The sequence below is a fragment of the Centropristis striata genome, chromosome 22 (assembly GCF_030273125.1).
Source record: "Centropristis striata isolate RG_2023a ecotype Rhode Island chromosome 22, C.striata_1.0, whole genome shotgun sequence".
NCBI lineage: Eukaryota > Metazoa > Chordata > Actinopteri > Perciformes > Serranidae > Centropristis > Centropristis striata.
The window spans coordinates 30,284,047-30,304,795 of NC_081538.1; positions in this window are offsets into that span (position 1 = coordinate 30,284,047).

Consider the following 20,749-nt stretch of genomic DNA (forward strand, 5'->3'; position numbering starts at 1 on the left):
ACCAGTCCACTCAGCCTCTGGGTTCCACTGGAACCAGTCCACTCAGCCTCTGGATCCCAGTGGAACCAGTCCACTCAGCCTCTGGGTTCCAATAGAACCAGTCCACTCAGCCTCTGGATCCCAGTGGAACCAGTCCACTCAGCCTCTGGATCCCAGTGGAACCAGTCCACTCAGCCTCTGGATCCCAATAGAACCAGTGTCTGTTGTTGTGTTTTTTTTAGTAATTTTGTGGGGGTTTTTGGTCATTTTATGTCTTTTTTGTGTCATTTTGTGTCTTTTTAAAATAAATATGTGTCTCTTTTGGTAATTCTGTGTATTTTTTGGCCATTTTGTGTCTTTTTTGTCATTTTGTGTCTTCTTTTTGTTCATTTTGTGTCTTTTTTTGGTAATTTTGATACTGCCCCAGGTAATTTGAGTTTGAGACCACTGGTGTCAACTGATTTTTTCCAAACTCTTTGTGGTTATGATTCAGTTTTTCTAAACTTTTGGAGCTTCAGCTGATGTAACGAGTGAGAAAAGTGTGAGTGAGAGAGAAAAGCCCCGTCCTCTGGTTTGGGTTGAGGGGAAACCCCTCCACAAATATCACAACACACTGACTCAAAAACACAATCAGACCCGTTCAGGGACGATATTTTGTGGCCCCCACCTTGATATGAAAGTTTAATGTGAGTTTTATATGAATGGCACTTTACCGTGTTGTTGTGGAAGGTCCCTTTAATTACTTTTTTGGTAATTTTGTGTCTTTTTTAAATAATTTAGTGTCTTTTTTAAATAATTTAGTGTCTTTTTTTAAATAATTTTGTGTCTTTTTGGGGTAATTTTGTGTCTTTTTTTAATAATGCTGTGTTTTTTTAAAATAATTTATTGTCTTTTTTAATAATTTAGTGTCTTTTTTGTCATTTTGTGTCTTTTTTTATAATTTAGTGTCTTTTTTGTCATTTTGTGTCTTTTTTAAATCATTTTGTGTCTTTTTTGGTCGTTTTGTGTCTTTTTAAAATAATTTGGTGTCTTTTTCAGTAATTTATTGATTTATTCATTCATACATTTATTCATTCATTTATCCATTTATTTATTTATTATTATTAGACACATGAATGATAAATATAACTTAGAAACTGATTTATTTCAAGTTAATTAATCAATGAATTAATGAGTTAATGAGTTAACAAGCCGTGTGGGGAGGTGAGTGGGCGGCCGTGACTCAGAGTCGTTACCACGGTGACTGTTTCATTACATCACCGGGTGAAGGGAAATCCCTCAGTGTGATTGGTGCAGGAGCCACAATGATGTCACAGTGATGTCACAGGAATTTCTCTCTTTCCTTCTTACAATTTTGAGGTATTATTTTTACTCCACTGGAGTATTTCTGTTCCCTGATACTTTATATTTTTACTCCACTACATCTCAGAGGCAAATATTGTATTTTTAAACAGATTTTCACTTTATTGTCCCTTTAACTTCATATAGTTTTACCAAAGTTTTACAAGCTTTTTACATCTTTACATGTTATTTAGTATTTATACCACATTTGTTATATTTATCATTCATGCGTCTCTTTAGATAAATCTCTTATATAATCTAATATAATCTAATGCAATATCAGTTAAGATTTGTAAATGTGTTAAATTAGGTGTTTATTTTTAATTTTCTTTATCATTTTTAATTTCCCTTATCCTCATTTCCTCATTTTATCTGCATATTTCTTAACTTTGCAGAAAATGAAATCTACTTAATCTTAGATCAATAAAACTTCAAAAACAAATCTAACAACAACTTTTGTTGATTTGATTATGAATTTAATGGAAATCAATTTTTTTTTGTTTTTTGGTTGTTTTTTGGCTTAATTTATTGCTTATTTTCCTATACGCGCTTCATTTTGTTGTGATACAGTCATGGAAAAAAATATTAGACCATTTTCTTCTTCATTTTAATGTCTGGTACAACAACAATAGCTCATTAGAGTTTAATTTAAAACATTTTCCATGTTTTTCTTGATAATAACCAAAATCATTTCTTGATAATGATTTTGGTTATTATATATAAAACCATTGAATATATAAACCATTGAAAATGGCTTGAATTAAACTCTAATGAGCTATTTTTTGTTGTTGTCATTATATTTGTCCAAACAAATGTACCTTTAGTTGAACCAGACATTAAAAATGAACAAGAAAATGAAGAAAAAATGGTATAATAATATTTTCCAAGACTGTATTTTTTGTCATTTTGCATCTTTATTTTGCATTTTTTTTTCATCTATATTTGGTCATTTTGCATCTTTTGATTATTTTGTGTCTTCTTTGATAATTTTTACGTCTATATTTGGTCATTTTGAGCCTTTTCCATGACTGTATATAGTCTGTTTACCAACATTTTACAAACATCTCTTTCATTTAATATTTATACTTCTTGACAATTGTTGTGTTATTGTGTGACTTTGGTCTTTTAAATGTTTAGTTTTGATTCACTAAAAGTCGCAAAATAACACAAACAAACTAATAGTTTGACGCAACGAGACATCAGCAACTAAAATTAATGTTTTTCTCGATGGAGTCGTGTGGATTTTTGTATCAATGTTTCTAAAGTTTCCAGAAAAGGTTGAAATGAAGTCGACTGCATCTTAGATTCATACAACTTGAACTTTTTGTTGCCTTGATTATGAATCTAATGGAAATTAATCTGAATCTTTATGTTTTTTTGTTGTTGTTGGTGTTTGTTCTTGCTTGATTTATTGGTTATTTTCTTATAACAATTGATTTTGTTGTGATATATAAACCCATTAGAAAAAGCAGCTTTTTATATTATATTCACCACTAAAAACTCAACATTTTTGCAGAATGTAAACAAATAATTACATTGAATGGTACAAAAAAAAGAGAGGGAAAATCAAGGTTTTTGTTTATGCTGATTTTTTTTATTAAAATGAAGATTCAAATGACAACAAGAAAAATAAATTAAGTTAAATTAATCATAAATTAAAATTCATTACATTACTGCAAAAAAATAATAAATATAACTCAAGTTAATTGACTGGACTGATTGAGAAATTACCAAAAACTTTAAATAACAATAATAAATATGTGAAACTGTAACAGTGAGACTGATGAATGAAACACGACTTAACTCAGTTATAAATAAAAATAAAAATAAAATATGAGAACAAAGTTACATCTTAAATGAGGATAAACACATTACATAAAAAAAAATATGAGAATATTAGATTATGCTGATGAGAGAATATTTGATTTCATGAATCAGTGGATAACGATGATGTCATCATTCGGCAGCAGCGGGGTGGGCGTGGCCACATCGAGGAGAGCCAATCACAGAGGCCGCCTGGTAGATCTCCTTGAACTGAGCCAGAGCCTTCCTCTGGACCAGGGGGTTGTCCACCTGGAAACATCACATAATATATTATAATATACTGTAATATAATATAATATAACATAATGTAATATAATATAATATAATATAATGTAATATAATATAATATAATAATCTTTAATATAATATAATATAATAAAATAAAGTATAATATAATATAATATACTGTAATATAATATAATATACTGTAATATAATATAAAATAATATAAAATAAAATATAATAAAATATAATAAAATATAATATAATATAATATACTGTAAAATAATATAAAACAAGATCATACAATGTAATATAATATCATATAATATAACATAATATAACAATATACATTGTATATAAAAAAAACAAAGAGATTGGCCTCTAAATGTTTTTATTATTATTATTACCTTTAAATTTTATCTCCATACACACACATATATATATATATATATATATATATATATATATATATATATATATATATATATATATATATATATATATCTCAAAACTTCTTGCTGATCTATTACACACCCATGCATTTCTCACATAAACAAAACCCACATAATGTGCATGTTTAGTTTCCGATCTAATTAGTAAAAGTCGTTTGTTAGCATAACATTTCAAGACTTCCTCACTGACTCAGAGTTACATGATGTCAGACAGGTTTACTGTATATGTGTGAAACAAAACTAGTCTTTTTTTACCACCACGCCCACTCACTTAGTGTGAAAGATTCCATTTCTCCAGAAACAAAACTAAAGTGGTCTCATCAGTCAAAAGTTCAGGGGGCGGGGCCTAACACTCAAAACACTTCTTACATTTCTCAGCTTTGTTTGTGTGTTTCTGATGAATTTGTGGTTATGAGAACAAAGTATTTAAAGACTCACCTCTATGCTGCGGAGCTTGCTGAGCACGTCCTCCCTCTCGTGGTTCATGGCGCTCAGGCGTCCCTTCAGCTCCTCCATCTTGTGCTTCAGGTCCTTCACCACCCGCTCCACCTCGGCCCTCGTCTCGGCGCCGGGCAGCTGGTCGAGCAGCGGCGTGGCGTCGCGGTGCTGCTGGCGCTGCAGGATGCTGGAGAAGATCCGAGTGTAGACGTCCAGCGTGGCGTTTATCACCTGGATCTTTCTCTGTGGAGGAGACAGACAAAGGTTTTACCTTCAGCCAAGAACACAAATAGAATGTAATTCTGAGGGAAACGCTGAAAAACCACGTTAAAATACCTTTAAAATGCTGAATTAACCGCCTAATTTGTGCACACGTCCCTTAATATGAACTCAAATGTAAACTTTGGTGTAATTTTAAGACACAGGTTTCTTGAATAAACCTTAAATTTAGCATTTAAACACTTTAATTACTAGCAGAGCCAAAGCTGTGTGGAAAACTACGGAGGATCTCAAATTGAGCCCTGCGGAACACCATGGGTAAACTACAGGATCTAAAATTTTAACTAGTATGATCTAAAAAGACAAGTTCATTCAATAAACCTTACATTTAGCATCTAAAATGTTTCATGACAAGCCAAGGCCATGCCGCATGGAAAACTATGCATCTAAAATTGAGCCCTGGTCGACTCTTAAGGTAAATCCACCCTGCTTGGTTCAGCACTTAATTTGTGCAAACGTCCTTTAATATGAACTCAAATCTAAACTTAGGCAAGTTCCTTAATAAACCCTAGACTTGTCATTTGTCATAAAATTCTGTGGGAAACGCTGAAGCACGACTTTAAAATACCTTTAAAATCCTGAATTAACCGCCTAATTTGTGCACACGTCCCTTAATATGAACTCAAATATAAACTTTGGTGTAATTTTAAGACACAGGTTTTTGAATAACCCTTTAGTTTAGCGCCTAAACCCTTAAATTACTCACCATGGAAAACTACGGAGGATCTAAAATTGAGCCCTGCGGTACACCCCTCCCTTAACATGAACTTATGCTTCAGATTCAGACTCAAACAATCCTGAAGTTTTATTAGCATTATGATTATAATAATGACAAAAGAAACTCCAATTATGAGGCATTTCTCTAACAGAAAATGTTGAGGCAGCTCTGGTTTTTAGCCTCAATTTTTCTACAAAATATAAATAAAGAATTAATTTAATCTCGTCTGTGATTTTTGTGGAATTTATGTGATTTATGCAGCTCACAGACTGTTTAGTAACCCCAGGATGCAGAAATAACATTAAATTATCTTGAGATCAGAGGTCAAGGGACTGATTAAATTTAGCCTAACTTTGGAGCGATATATAACCGATTTCTTGATATAAAAGTCCTACTGGTGGGCCGGCAGAACTAAAAGGGGTTGACATGTACACTTAATTGTGATAAATTATACATACTACCCACAAACATTCTAACTGACAGGAGAAAGTTGCCTTGTCACTGCGAAAAAACAGGTTTGGAGTTCCGCAAGGCTCCATTCTGGGTCCTGTTTTATTTTCCATGTCAAGGATTCCTCTTATTATCATAAATCAGCACTGACTAATTTATAAATTGCTGTTTGTCTTGGCATGTATCCACATGTTGTCACAGTCATGTGAAAACCGCCTGTCTCTGAAATATTAACTTTTCACATCCCATAAAGAACACTTATCTGAAAAAAGTAAAATTATGATGTGCCGCCAGTGTGAGCGTTGTGTACCTGGCAGGAGGTGTTGATGCTCTTGATGACAGAAGCGAATAAAGGATTACTGTTGATCTCCGGCTCCTTCAATTTCTGAAACACAAGAAACACATTTCAATACTTCAGTACTATTTCTGTTCAAAGGTTAACCAGTACAACATAAACACTAGCTGATACAAACTGTCTTTTGTAGTATTTTAGTATCTGCTGACCAAAAAAAACTGTCTATAGCAGCGGAAGTTTGAAAAAGTTCAAGGTTTAAGTTGGCAGTACATACTTAGACCTGAATTTTTTTTTGCCATATTTTCTAAATGTTATTAATTTTACCTTATTTATTTTATTAATAAAATATTTATGTTCTTACAAGAACATTTGAGGTGTTTAGCTCTGCTTTTTTGTTGGGATTTGTTGGGATTTTTTTTGCTTGTTTTTCTATTCTATTTTGCTCAAACAAAGAGAAAATAATACAATAAAAATAAAATAATGAAATAATAATAGATGGATAGTTAGCAACACATGCAACAAATTATTATTATTATTATTATTATTATTATTATTAATAATAATAATAATAATAATAATAATAATAATAATTAAACATTACAAAAAAATTAAATAAATAAATAAACAAAGTTGATATAATTTGAGGTCAGTAGTCAAAAATAATCAATAGATACTGAAAGTAAAGTAAAAGTATTTTTGTTATAGATAATATGAATCAATCCCATCACACTTCTACTTTACATAAAATCTGAAGATAAGAACTCTAGGAGCCGACTAATCTCGTAAATGACAGCAGGTTTAAGATTTCAGATTTGGAAAATTCGGAAATCAGACAATTGCTTTAAAGGTTAAATTTGTTTTGTCTTTCTGAAGCTGTGATAACGCTAAAAGGTCAATTAACTATTGCCTCCACATTATGAGCGTCAGACCAAACCATAGGCAGACGAACTGCTTCAGTCACCTAGATCTTTCTGTGATAATTTCTTCTGACTATGAGTAAGACGTGCAAATGATTTTGTGGTGAAAGTGAAAGCATCTGTCACTGCAAAACATTTCTGTGTCTGTGATTTTAATTCAATGTGAAGCGGCCTTACAGTGGAGTTAAGCACAGTGTTTCACATACAACAAACTTGTCTTTAGTCTATGTTCTTAAAATATCGCTGACATCTAACTCTTCAAGTAAGTTAATAAGAAGAATGTAATAAGAAGAAAACCTCACTATTAGATGGTTCAGGTGAGCAGGTAGGGGTGCACCTGGAGCCTATGTTTTTAAATTTTGATTAGTCAATATTTAGTTTTACTAAATCTGCATTTTTGGTTTAAAGAATATGATTATATAGGACAGACCACAAATAGAATGTAATTCTGAGGGAAACGCTGAAACGCGACTTTAAAATACCTTTAAAATGCAGAATTAACTGATTAATTTAATATGAACTCAAATGTAAACTTTGGTGTAATTTTAAGACACAGGTTTCTTGAATAAACCTTAAATTTAGCGTTTAAACCCTTTAATTACTAGCAGAGCCAAAGCTGTGTGGAAAACTACGGAGGATCTAAGATTGAGCCCTGCTGGACAGTGGCGGTTCTAGACCAATGTTACTGTGGGGGCCAAGGAGGGGCCAGTGTTTAATCAGAGGGGCACATTAGCACATGAAAAATGGCAAAGATGATATTTAAGTATTCAGAATCTTTGAATGCCTTGAAAAAGACACAAAATTACCAAAAAAGTCACAAAATGAGAAGACAGAATAACCACAAAAAACCCCCACAGAAGACATAAAAATGACAAAAAAGACACAAAATGACCATAAAAAGACACAAAATAACTAAAACAGACACAAAAAGACACATAAATGACACCAATGACAAAAAAAGACACATAAATGACACCAATGACAAAAAAGAGACACAAAATAACAAAAAAAGACACAAAATAAATAAAAAAGACACAACAACAGACACAAAATTACCAAAAAAAAAGACACAAATTACTAAAAAAGACACGTAAAGACATGAAAAGGATTCAAAAATGAACAAAATAGCCCTTTAAGACTCAATGGAGTTAAACTATTATACAATGTAACATTCTGGGTTCCTTTTGTGTACAATGAGATATTGTTTGAACAAAAAAAAGTTTAGAATTGTTCCATTGTTCATTGCTATAAATTGATAATTTTTATTATTAATTTGACACAGGGGCCACAGCAGGGGCCAAAGGCTTCTTCACAGGGGCAGTGGCCCCTGGAGGCCCCTGTGTAGAACCGCCACTGCTGCTGGACACCATGGGTAAACCACAGGATCTAAAATGTTTCCTAGTATGATCTAAAAAGACAAGTTCATTCAATAAGCCTTACATTTAGCATCTAAAATGTTTAATGACAAGCCAAGGCCATGCTGCATGGAAAACTATGGAGCATCTAAAATTTAGCCCTGTGCAACACTTAAGGTAAATCCACCCTGCTTGGTTCAGCGCTTAATTTGTGCAAACATCCCTTAATATGAACTCAACTCAACTCTAAACTTGTGATTTTGAAGGCAAACTCCTTAATGAACCCTAAATGTGTCATTAAAACCCCTTAATCACAAGCCGAGGCGAAGTTGCATGTAAAAGTACAGAAGATCTAAAATTGAGCCCTGCGGGACACCAAAGGTCAACTCCCCATGCAATAATCGCCTCATAATTTGTGCAAACATCCCTTAATATAAACCACGATGTCAGTATATCATTGAAAATGCAATCTCCTTAACAAACCTAAAAAGGCAAAGCTGCATGGAAAACTATAGAGGATGTCAAACGGAGCCCTGTGGGACACCAAAGGCAAACTCACCAGCACATCTGCGATGGAATTATGGCTTTGTTTCAGTTTGTCGCTGACAAACCGGCAAGGACTCCCAGATGTCAACGCAACTCCCAGTAAGACCAGTAGACACAGCGAAGAGAAGCCCGAAGACATGTTGGAGGTTCAGTACAAAGTATCGCAGAGTAAATTTAAAATAAAGAGCGATAAATAAAGAGCGTACTCCGAGAGAGGCTGAGCAGGTTCAGAGTGTGATGATGAGCAGTTAATCAGTCACTGATGCTATCTGTTGACCCGTGGGTCTGTTTATATAGAGTCTGTATCCCTGTCTGTCTCAGTGTGTGTGTGTGTGTGTGTGTGTGTGGTTGTGCATCTCTGTGGTCTGTGGGCTTTCAGCAGCAGCATCAGAAACAGCAGCATTGACAAGAGTTTTCCTCTAAAACGAACTCTGCTGCTGCTAAACTAACACGCACAGGAGACTCCCTGGTCAGGTTTCCATTGACTTCCTTCCCCTGAACACACACACATGCACAGAGTGAGGAGACTCCCTGGTCAGAGTGGTTTAACTGGAGGAAGACCAGTTCATCAACACAGTTACCTAGAAATCTGTGTGCAGCAGTACACGCCACGCTACCTTAAGGTTAACCAGTGGTGCCAGTAATATCACTGATGTGTGTGTGTGTGTGTGTGTGTGGTTCCAAGTGCATAAAACCTCGTGTAAGCTTTATGAAACTTTACAGACCTGTTTGCATGCATTTTGCATTTTGCATTTCAGCTTTTGTGCATGTAAATGTTTGCAGTGCAGAGTGTCTGCAGGTACTAGAGCGCTCTAAAGAACCAAACAAGGCTAAAAGAGCGTTCATTCATCTTGTGTTACATATTGAATATGATTTTCTATAGTTCAAATGATTAGAGATGCATCAATGAGTTTTTTCTCTATGTAAACTGAATATATATTTGGGTTTGGTTGAACAAAACAAACTGGCATTTTTTAATATCTGGAATTTTTATGGAACAAATCATTAATTTATTAAACGTGAAAGTGTTTCTGATCTATATTTGATGGAACCCTTGCAAAATTATATATTTATACCAACTAGAATAATAGTTTCTAGTGGTGCAACAAGTATTTAGAACTTGTGATAAGATATTAGTTTCTAGCTTCAATAATTGCTTTTACCTTTAAATTTGGGTCTATTTGCAACTTTTAACGTATTGTAAATTGATGTCATATTGTAACAACACAATATTTTACGTTTTTTAATAATAATAGTCTTTATGATCGTGTGAAAATGCTTAAAGGTTAATGACTTTATTTATATCCTGTGACTTACTAGATTACAATCTAATCAACAGTCTGTCTGAAAGTCGTGTGAAACTCGTCAGTTAGTGTAAACTGACAGTTTTAAACTGACAGAGTTTCCAGCGGTGCAAGAAGTATTTAGATCTTTTACTAAAGTGATAAGATATTAGTTTCTAGCTTTAATAATTGCTTTGAATTTTCAATTAGGGTCTATTTGCAACTTTTAATGTATCTTAAATTGATGTAATATTAGTCTTTATGAACGTGTGAAAATATCTTGTGACATCAGACCAAACCACAGGCAGATTTATCACTTAGTCAGCTACATGCGTTTGTGATAATTCCCATTAATTATGACTCATAAATGCATATGAAAGATATTTTCTTTTTCCTATTCATGAGCAATTATTAACCGGTAATCTCATTGAGATCAGAATCCGATCAGATTACTTTGATTATAAGTTACTGTAAACTCCTTGAGGTTTCCTGTTATTGACGCATTAATGTTCGTACATGCAGCGTTTTAATGTAATCTGTTTTAGCTATATTAACCCTCTGGAGTCTGAGCCTATTTTGGCCGTTTTTGAATACTTTTGATTTTCATGTACCACATAAAAAATGTTTGCTATACCTATATTTGGTATCCTTTTTTTTTTTTTGCATATGATCTGACAATTATTTTCTCACTTTAACCTACTTTATCAATATATTGAGCCCAAAAATCATGAAATCCGAGTTGAAAAATGATACTACTTACCACAATAAAAACCACAAATATGCTCAATGAACTGTTTTGGAACTTGAAAATGTAAACATAGGATCCAAATATGAACATATAAAAAGGTAAACATTTAGTTTTAATAAAACTATATGTATATTTTTTAAAAGTCCCATAGAAACATGTATATTTACAGGCTTTTTTTCCTTGTTAGCTGCAACTCTTCAAAACAAACTGTGTGAAATGACACAGAGAGCTCCACCAACGCTCTAATATTTCTGTTCTATCGAATTAAAGCTATCATATCTTTGGTTTTGAAGTGTGCCGTGACGTCAAAAATGTCCTTTTTGAGCCTTTAACCAGTCATTTAACCAGTCATCTCTCTGCAGCAGTCAGAGGGGAAGCCTCAGCCCACCATGATGCTCATAATGAGGTCACAGCGCTGCAGCTGACCTTCACTCTGATGGCAGCAGACCCCCGAAGCTGTGATCTTTACCTGCTGCAACAGAGACACAGTCCAAAGACCCCCCCCCCCCCCCCCCCCCCCCCCTCACTTTACAGTTTCTACTGTTTCTAAACAACATACAATCAGTTAATGAGACAGATGTAAAGTGTTTTGTCCTGTTTGACAGAGCTAGGCTAGCAGTTCCCCCTGCTTTCACTCTTTGAGCTAAGCTAAGCTAAGCTAAGCTAAGCTAAGCTAAGCTAAGCTAAACACATTCTGGACTCTTTTCCTGCACAGAGATTAAACTCATCAAAAACTCTGTTTATTTGCACAAAATGTCCTTGTTTTTTTGCTCCGAAAGCCAGTTTTCCTACTAATCTGTTTGATGAAAATGAATATTCCACAAAAATATCATAACGTTCAGCTGTGCATACTCCAGCTTATGGAACAGTTTGTTTATTGTGGCAAAATGCGTACAAGTGGAGCTTCTTTGCATCACGACTGGCACTTCACTGTTCTATTAGGAATAATGTAAATGCTCTGCATGATGAACTCTCCTGGGTGAAAGTAGAGGAGAGATTGGCTTGCAGTCTTATTTTGTATTTGAATAATATTTGTACGTTGTGTAAACCCAGCAGCCTGTTTTCTCTATTAATACCTACCAAGATCACATGATTATGATAGCAGACAGGCCTTCAGCTGTCCTTTCACACTACCTAGACCTGGACACATGCACTGAACAGAACTGTATTGTACAGAGTTATTGTTTACTGGAGTGGACTCCATACTGCTTCATTCTGAAGTGTAAGAAAGATTTAGAAGGGAATTGAAAAAAGCTGTTTTGAGTAAAGAAATGAGGTTAAATTCAGTTGACTGATATCTGTAAAGCTGCAGAATGCCTTATTTTGTATTTTTTATGTGTGTTTAAACTTGTACAGAGAGAGTACAGCTCTTAATGCAGTAGTTCTCAACCTTGGGAGATTATTTCTGGGGGTCACCAAATCATTTTGGAAGTCAGCTCTGTCTCCACTGTGTTAGAGTGTTCATGTGTTTTAGTCTTTTTGGTCATTTAATGTCTTTTTTTGGTCCTTTTGTTTGCGTTTTTGGTCAGTTTGTGTCTTTTTTGGTCATTTTGTGTCCTTTTTTTTTGTCATTTTGTGTCTTTTTTTAAATCATTTTGTGTCTTTTTTGGTCATTTTGTTTCTTTTTTGGGTCATTTTGTGTCTTTTTTTGGTCCTTTTGTTTGCGTTTTTGGTCAGTTTGTGTCTTTTTTGGTCATTTTGTGTCTTTTTTTTGTCATTTTGTGTCTTTTTTAAAATCATTTTGTGTCTTTTTTGGTCATTTTGTTTCTTTTTTGGGTCATTTTGTGTCTTTTTTGGTCCTTTTGTTTCTTTTTTGGGTCATTTTGTGTCTTTTTTGGTCCTTTTGTTTGCGTTTTTGGTCAGTTTGTGTCTTCTTTTGGTCATTTTGTGTCTTTTTTGGTCATTTTGTGTCTTTTTTTATCATTACGTGTCTTTTTTGGTCATTTTGTTTCTTTTTTGGGTCATTTTGTGTCTTTTTTTGGGTAATTTTTTTGTCTTTTTTGGTAATTCTGTGTCTTTTTTGGTCAATTTGTCTTTTTATTGGTCATTTTGTGTCTTTTTCTGGTCATTTTGTGTCTTTTTCTGGTCATTTTGTGTCTTTTTTGGTCATTTTGTGTCTTTTTTTGATCATTTTGTGGTCAATTTGTGTCTGTTTTGGTCATTTTGTTTCCTTTTTTTGTCTTTTTTTTGTCTTTTTTTAGTTTAGTTAGTTTTTTATACTTGTACTATGTATGTATATACTTGAACTGTGTATGTATATACTTGTACTATGTATGTATATACTTGTACTATGTATGTATATACTTGTACTGTGTATGCATGATGGATGTGAATGTTACTGTTATGTGTCTTGCTTTTTAGGGACCCCAGGAAGAATAGTTGTCACCATGGTGACAACTAATGGGGATCCAATAAACAATAAACAATAAACAATAGGATTTTTTTTTTTTTAAATTTAGGTAGAACACAACCTCCTCCTTTCATGCGTTGTGATATTTGTACATATCCAAGAACCTGTTGATATCCAGATCCTTCATAATGTTGGAGGTTGCTGTGTTTCTACTTCCTGAGGAGAAATGTGGACTTTTTGGCAAATCGAATCTCCTGCAAACTTCTGGCTAGTTGGTTTATGTTCAACCCAAAGAGCTGATCATAAACAGACAGGAAAGACCCAGTGTTATTTTTTCCCCATTTATTTATTTATTTATTTATTATTTAATTTATTTATTATTTTAATTTTAATTTTTTTTATTTTATTTTATTTTATTTTATTTTTATTTTTATTTTTATTTTTATTTTTATTTTTATTTTTATTTTTATTTTTATTTTTATTTTATATTAACTCAAGTATTAGTTTTCCTCCGAGATGACTGTTGGTTATAAGAGGGAGGGATGGGTTTTGTATTCTTTGTGTATTACTTTTTGAAAAACACTCAATAAATAAAGTTTTGAAAAAAAAAAAAAAGGCCGAGTGTCGCAAACTGCTGTACAAAAACCCAACTGAGATGCATTCTGAATGTGCTGTATTCTGCCCTGCAAAGTCTAATTACAGTAACTACATTTTTGGTCAAAATTGAGTTTTAACTAAAAATGAACTCCTTGATGTCTGTTTTATCTTTTGACAAAGTTTTAGATTTCAATTTTGCTTTATTTCAGAGAAATAATTACATAAAAACCACAAAATCCAACTCTAAACCAAACAGTAATTGCACTTACTGCTCTGCTTTGGATATATATACTAATTTAAACATAAAAATAATAGAAATTATACGTTTATTTGAAAGGGAAAATACTATCTAGATAGTGATGAAGTAAAAAAAGTTAGATAAATTGATATTAAGACTAAAATATAACATTACTTTATGATATTAAATCTAAAATACACAAATCGTTGAATATAGTTGTTAAACACTTTTAAACACACTGATTGAAAATGTTTATTCACTGAAAATAAAATATAAAAGCTGAAAAAAGAAAACAACATTGTGGTTACTTGTGGTTATTAGAACCTCTTACAGCAGTGCAGTAACTATGTTTTTGGGGTCAAAGTTAAAATAAATCATCATGATTTTTGAGCATAAAAATGACATCATCAATAATGTAGAAATAAGTCTCATATCACTAATCTACCTATGACACATTTGGCTGGACAGTTAAGACACGTTAACACTTTAAAGCAGTTGTTGACTAATGTAACTACTGTCACTGTGGAATCCTGTTTTACTGTCTTGACTGTGATTTTATACACTTTTTGTCCAGTACGTTGGTCAACGTGAGTTGTTTTTAAATGTGCTTTAGAAATAAACCTGACTTGGCATATCCCACATGTCTAATAAGGCCTGAGTCATATTTGAAATAAACAATACATTTAGTCATGAACCAAAACATTTTGTTGAGTTTTTTATGTTCTGCTGTAAAGGGTCTTTACAACATCTTTTCAATAGTTTTTATTGTGGAATGGAGTTTTATATTGTTTTTAACATTATTTTTTTAATGTATTGGCCTCAATGCTCAACAATGATTATATGGCCAAAAGTAGGAGAATTGTCTTGACATTAAACAAGTTGTTCCAAACCTTTGGGCTTAGGACACCAACAGGGATTGCAAGATATTACTAAAAAATAAAATAAAACTTGGCCTGTTTAGAGCAGGCATGTCCAAACTATTCCAGAAAGGGCCAGAGTCATTTAATCAGCTGATCTCAGGCTTCAAACAGCTGATTGGTTGAATCAGGTGTGTTCTTGATTGGTTGGAACTAAAATCTGCAGCAACACACGGCCCATTATGAAATAGTTTGGACATTTTTATTTTTATTTTTATTTAACCTTTATTTAACCAGGTGGGTCCCACTGAGACACAAAGAGCTCTTTTTCAGGGGAAGCCTGGCCGAGACAGCAGCAGGGTTAAAAGTTACAACAATATTATTTATTATTTTATTTATTTTTTATTATTATTATTATTATTATTATTTATTATTATTATTTATTTTCATATTTGTTATTTTTTATTTTATTATTATTTTTTTATATATATATATTTTTTTTATTATTTTATATACTTTATAGGTATGTATATGTATGTATGTGTGTATTTATGTGTATATGTGTATGTGTATGTATATATGTGTATATGTATGTGTATGTATATATGTATATATATATATATATATACATGTATAGCCTTTTTTTATTATTTTAGCAGTCGATTCAGCTGTTACCTTTTTTTTGTTTTTGTTTTCTGTCCTGTTTTCCTTATTGCACTACTTTCTGTTGTATTCTCCTTTTTTTAATTTTTTTTATAGAGGATATGGGACAATGGGGTGGGATGGGCGGGTGGGGTGGGGGGAAGGGGGGAGTTATTGTGTACACTTTACATTACAAATACCAATAAAAAGATTTTTCAAAAAAAAAAAAAAAAAAAAAAAGTTACAACAATAAGACAGACAGTGCATCATGACAAGAACAGACAATAAAACATGGAGCTACAGTAAAATACAAGCAACAGTAAGAAAGGCATGGACAGCACAAGATCATGACATCATAAAAACGTTGTTTAAGCATGTGAGCGTAATAAGGTCCAGCAGATTGAGACTCTGGAGCAGATTCCAGGAGGAGGGAGCCTGATACATAAACCAGTCCATGACAGGGCCATGGATCATTTAACACTCCTGGTATAGACTTTGTTTTTTTACTGTTTATGTGAAATACTGGACATTTTCCACCTCTTTCAGCTTTTAAGAATCAAATGACTCAATTAAAAAAAGTTTTTTTTGGGTTAAACTCCACAGTAAAAACACAGATGATCGTCATATTAGAGTGTCAACACCCGTTTTTGTTTGTGCCTTCCCTGTTTCAACATGACACAAAGCTTTATTGTATCGTATCAGTTATACTGGCTAAAAGATGATGGCCGACAGGTGAAGCATTCAGCCACCTCTGGAACTCACTACCACCCCAACCCAGGAACATCGACTCACTCCCTCATTTCAAATCACAACTCAAAACACATCTGTTCAAAACTGCTTATTCCCTCTGATGACAATTACCCTGTCCAATCTAATCTATCTATTGTATTGTATTGTTATTAATTCTATGTATTTTACTGTATTTTATTGCTGTATCTTTTCTATCTTTTTGTACGGTGTCCTTGAGTGCCAAGAAAGGCGCCTCCAAATAAAATGTATTATTATTATTATTATTATGTATGTTTATGTATATGTACGGACAGGTTGATGGTTCCTGTCCTGTCCACCCCTACTGCCTGTTTTAGGCCACGTTTTTATGATATTTTTTTAGATTTTGGCAGTTTTTAACACTGATTTTTAACATGAAACTGCTTTATTTAATGCTTTAACTGGTTTCAATCAGCTTTTTTGTTTGTTCTGGACAAGAGGAGACCTCTACGACTAATTCAGCTCTCAGAATAAAACCTCCTAAACACTGAACACTGAAGAGAAGCTGGAAGAAACTGACTGCAATGTAACCAATGACTGTTAAGTGTCTCTGAGTGTCTAGGAAAGCGCTATATAAATGAAATGTATCATCATTATTATTATTATTTTTATTATTATTATTATCATTAAGGTAAAGCCAGATCCATAATGGTATAGCTGTTAAAATGTGTTGTGGAGGAACTTGACCTCCACCTCCTCCAACATTTGAATGCTGAGCCAGACTTCATGAGTGCTGAGCGTCTCTGCTAGTGTGAATGAGATGCCTGCAGCATGTTCAACATCTGGTAAAAAGAGTGAAACCAGCAGAGTGGAGGCTGATTCAGCGCTTCTGTAATATCTTTCACTATGACATTGTTTGTCCACATAACTTTTTTCCCAATTAAACATAGAAACTTGGCATTAAGAAATGTGTTCACCACTGTGGGCAGAGCCGCCGCGACACATGGGTGGAAATACGATGCTGGAGGTAAAAGTGTTGCTGCTGAAAGTGGAACTGTCATTCAGCAGGAAGAAAAGCGTCGGAACGCCGTCACTGCTGGTGGAAACGCCACCACAAGGCGCTCAGCGAAACCTGAATCATCACCGCGGGTAGAAACACCATTACTATGACTATAAAATACATTTCTAGGGATTCCCCAATAAACTAATTTTGGCCTTCCACCCGTGAACCGTCTGGAGTCACAAAATCGCCAGCGCTCGACTTCTTCATCACGTCTCGACGTAAAAACGAAGCAGCATGTTTCCTGCTGTCAGCTCAACTCTAAAGTTTTGGCTTTTCCACAAGTTTCCATGTCCAATTTAGTGCATCAACTCTGCTTTAATTTAATTTTAATGCATTTTTAAAAAATGTTTTGTGTTTACATTTTTTTGTGTGTTATCTGTGGGTTTTATTTTTTTATGTTTTTCTGTATTTTCTTGCGTTTTTGTGTGTTTTTTGTGTTATTTAATTATTTTTTTGTCTTCTTATGTGTATATTTTGTGGGGTTTTTTGTGTTTTCTAAATGTTTGTGTTTTGTGTGTTTTTTAAAAATGTTTTTATGTTCAAAATGTCCATCCAGTAAGTCAAAATGAAAAATGATAATCAGGTCATATAGGTGAGGTTGTACTGAAAGCAATAATACCAACATGGCATGGGAAACAATTTTAAGTGGTTTATATACAGAAAGAAAGAAAAGGAGTCAAAAACCAACAAAATAGCCCCAAACTCCAGAGGGTTAAGACTATTTTTAATCGTAGCATAGATCTCCGAGTATTTCAATATTTCTATTTATCGACATAAAACAGCTGCACAACGAACGGTTCAGGTCAAACAAAACATCTTGTAAACTCAAATTACTGCCACCTTGATAGTAGTCGGTAGCTCTTGGGCATTTTAGACCTACCACTGTTTATAAGTTGACCATGGTAACAACAACAACAACAACGCCAAAAATAAAACAGAGAGGCTCTGTTTCTGTTGAAGAATTCCCCTGAATTACGTGACACATCTTAACCAGCGTTCTGGGGAACAGGCCTCATGTTGGTTTATTCATGTCCATGTATGTACAGCATGTTGTATGTTTGGTGTGCAGATATTAATGTCAATGAAAGAGGTGATAAGAGCATTAAACAATCAGGGGGAGTCTAACTAAACAGAAATATAGAACTATGTGTCATCTGCATAATGTCAAATATTAAGTATATATCAAATAAAAACTAGAAAATTCCTAAAGAAATGTTGAGTGTGCTTGACTCTCACCCATACATTATTAGATTACAATTTCAAAATGGAAAATAGGAGGAAGTCATGTAAGACAATAAAGCAGGTGTTGATGTATGTGTCTGTCTGTCTGTCTGTCTGTCTGTCTGTCTGTCTGTCTGTCTGTCTGGAAGTAGTGTGAAACTCGTCAGTTTGTGTCTAAAACTCGTCAGTTAGTGTAAACTGACAGTTTTAAACTGACATAGTTTCTAGTGGTGCAAGAAGCATTTAGATTTTTTACTGAAGTGATAAGATATTAGTTTCTAGCTTTAATAATTGCTTTGAATTTTCAATTGGGGTCTATTTGTAACTTTTAATGTATCGTAAATTGATGTCATATTGTAACAACACAGTATTTTACGTTTTTTAATAATAATAGTCTTTATGAACCTGTGATAATGCTTAAAGGTTAATGACCTTATTTATATCCTGTGACATCAGACCACACCACAGGCAGATTTATCACTAAGTCAGCTACATGTGTTTGTGATAATTCCCAATAATTATAAATCATAAGTGCATATTAAAGAGTAATAGTAACTGAACTGGTAGTGTCATTGAGATCAGAATCAGATTAGATTACTTTGACTATGATTAACTGTATCATCCTTTAGGTTTGCTATTATTGATGGTTCGTATATTGATTATTGTACGTGCACCGTTTTCAGTTAGTGTGTGTATGTTGGGGGGGGGGGGGGGGGCTTTGGTAGCTAAGCAACCAGGGCCAGGTGGCGTCCACCAATCAGAGCAGAGCAATCAAGTGAAATCAACTGAAATCAACTGCTCCTGTGAAGCCACTGAGAGCAAAAAACAGCAAAACTTTCTCCTCCAACAGAAAGCGTTTTAGTCCAAACCATAGCTCCTATCAGTGATCCGACTTCACTTTGAGCATCCTCAGTTCTTCCTGAACGTCTACATATGTGTTTTGTGAAGAAAAATGAAGAAATTGTCTTTAGAGCGATCAGAAGAAACTGGTAGCTCTTCTTTCCTCCAGAAATGTTCCCTCCTTCTACCATAGAGGTCTATGAGGCTGTGGGTGGTGTTGGTGGATCATCTGTGGTCCTACGCCCAAACAATTTTTTTATTTTTTATATATTTATATATATTTAACCGAATAGTTTATTTCTTGCATGCATTCAAATGATATTATGATGAAAAATGCTAAAGTAGCTTATTTTTTTTCCCCACACAGGCAGTTGGCTTTCTAGGTAAATGTTAATTAACTGGAATTAGCAGGTCGCCTCGTACACCATAAACAATTACCACTGAGTGTGTGTTTCCTAGAAATCTTACCCAGACAACTTTTTTTCTCCAGCATGCCAACCGTCAACATAAACACCACACACACACACACACACCCCACATCCTCTGCTGTGTGGTGCAGGGCTGTATTTTCCCACCCATACGAACACAGAGCATTGCATAATCAGCCTCACTGACCCGTGACCCCTGACCCCTGGGCCTACACGTGGACAGATGTTGCCTAGATTCTGCAGAGCTGTGAGGAAAAGTCAAATATTCACTTTATTCTTGCTCTGACATTCAATTCTTAGCAGCAAAACTGTGTCTGTCTGAGACTAAACCAGACAGGAAACGTGCAAAACAAAACAAACTACTGCTTACTTACTACTTTTTCCCCCTTTTTTTCTCCATTTTATTCTTCTTATAATGTACACAAACTGTGCAACATCTTCAATACTTCAGTCAGGTGAAGTATTCTGCCCTACAGAGTCTAACTGCAGTAACTATACAAGGGTAAAACTGAGAAAAACTAGTTTAAAGTTTTTTAACGTGTTTTAACTGTCCAGCCAAATGTGTCATAGGTAGGTTAGTGATATGAGACTTATTTCTACATTTGTTGATGATGTCATTTTTATGCTCAAACATTGTGATGATTTATTTGACCTTTGACCCCAAAAACGTAGTTACTGCACTGCTGTAAAAGGTTCTTATAGTGATGATAAACAGAGTGAAGTAACTATAATGTTGTTGTCTTTTATTTTTTGTTTTCAGTGAATAAAAAAAAATTCAAATTGATTTTGTTATCAGTGTATTTAAAAGTGTTTAACAACTCTATTCAAAGATTTGTGTATTTTAGACTTAATATTATAAAGTAATCTTATATTTTAGTCTTAATATAATTTTATCTCACTTTTTTACTTCATCACTATCTAGATAATAATTTCCCTTTCAAATAAACTTATAATTTCT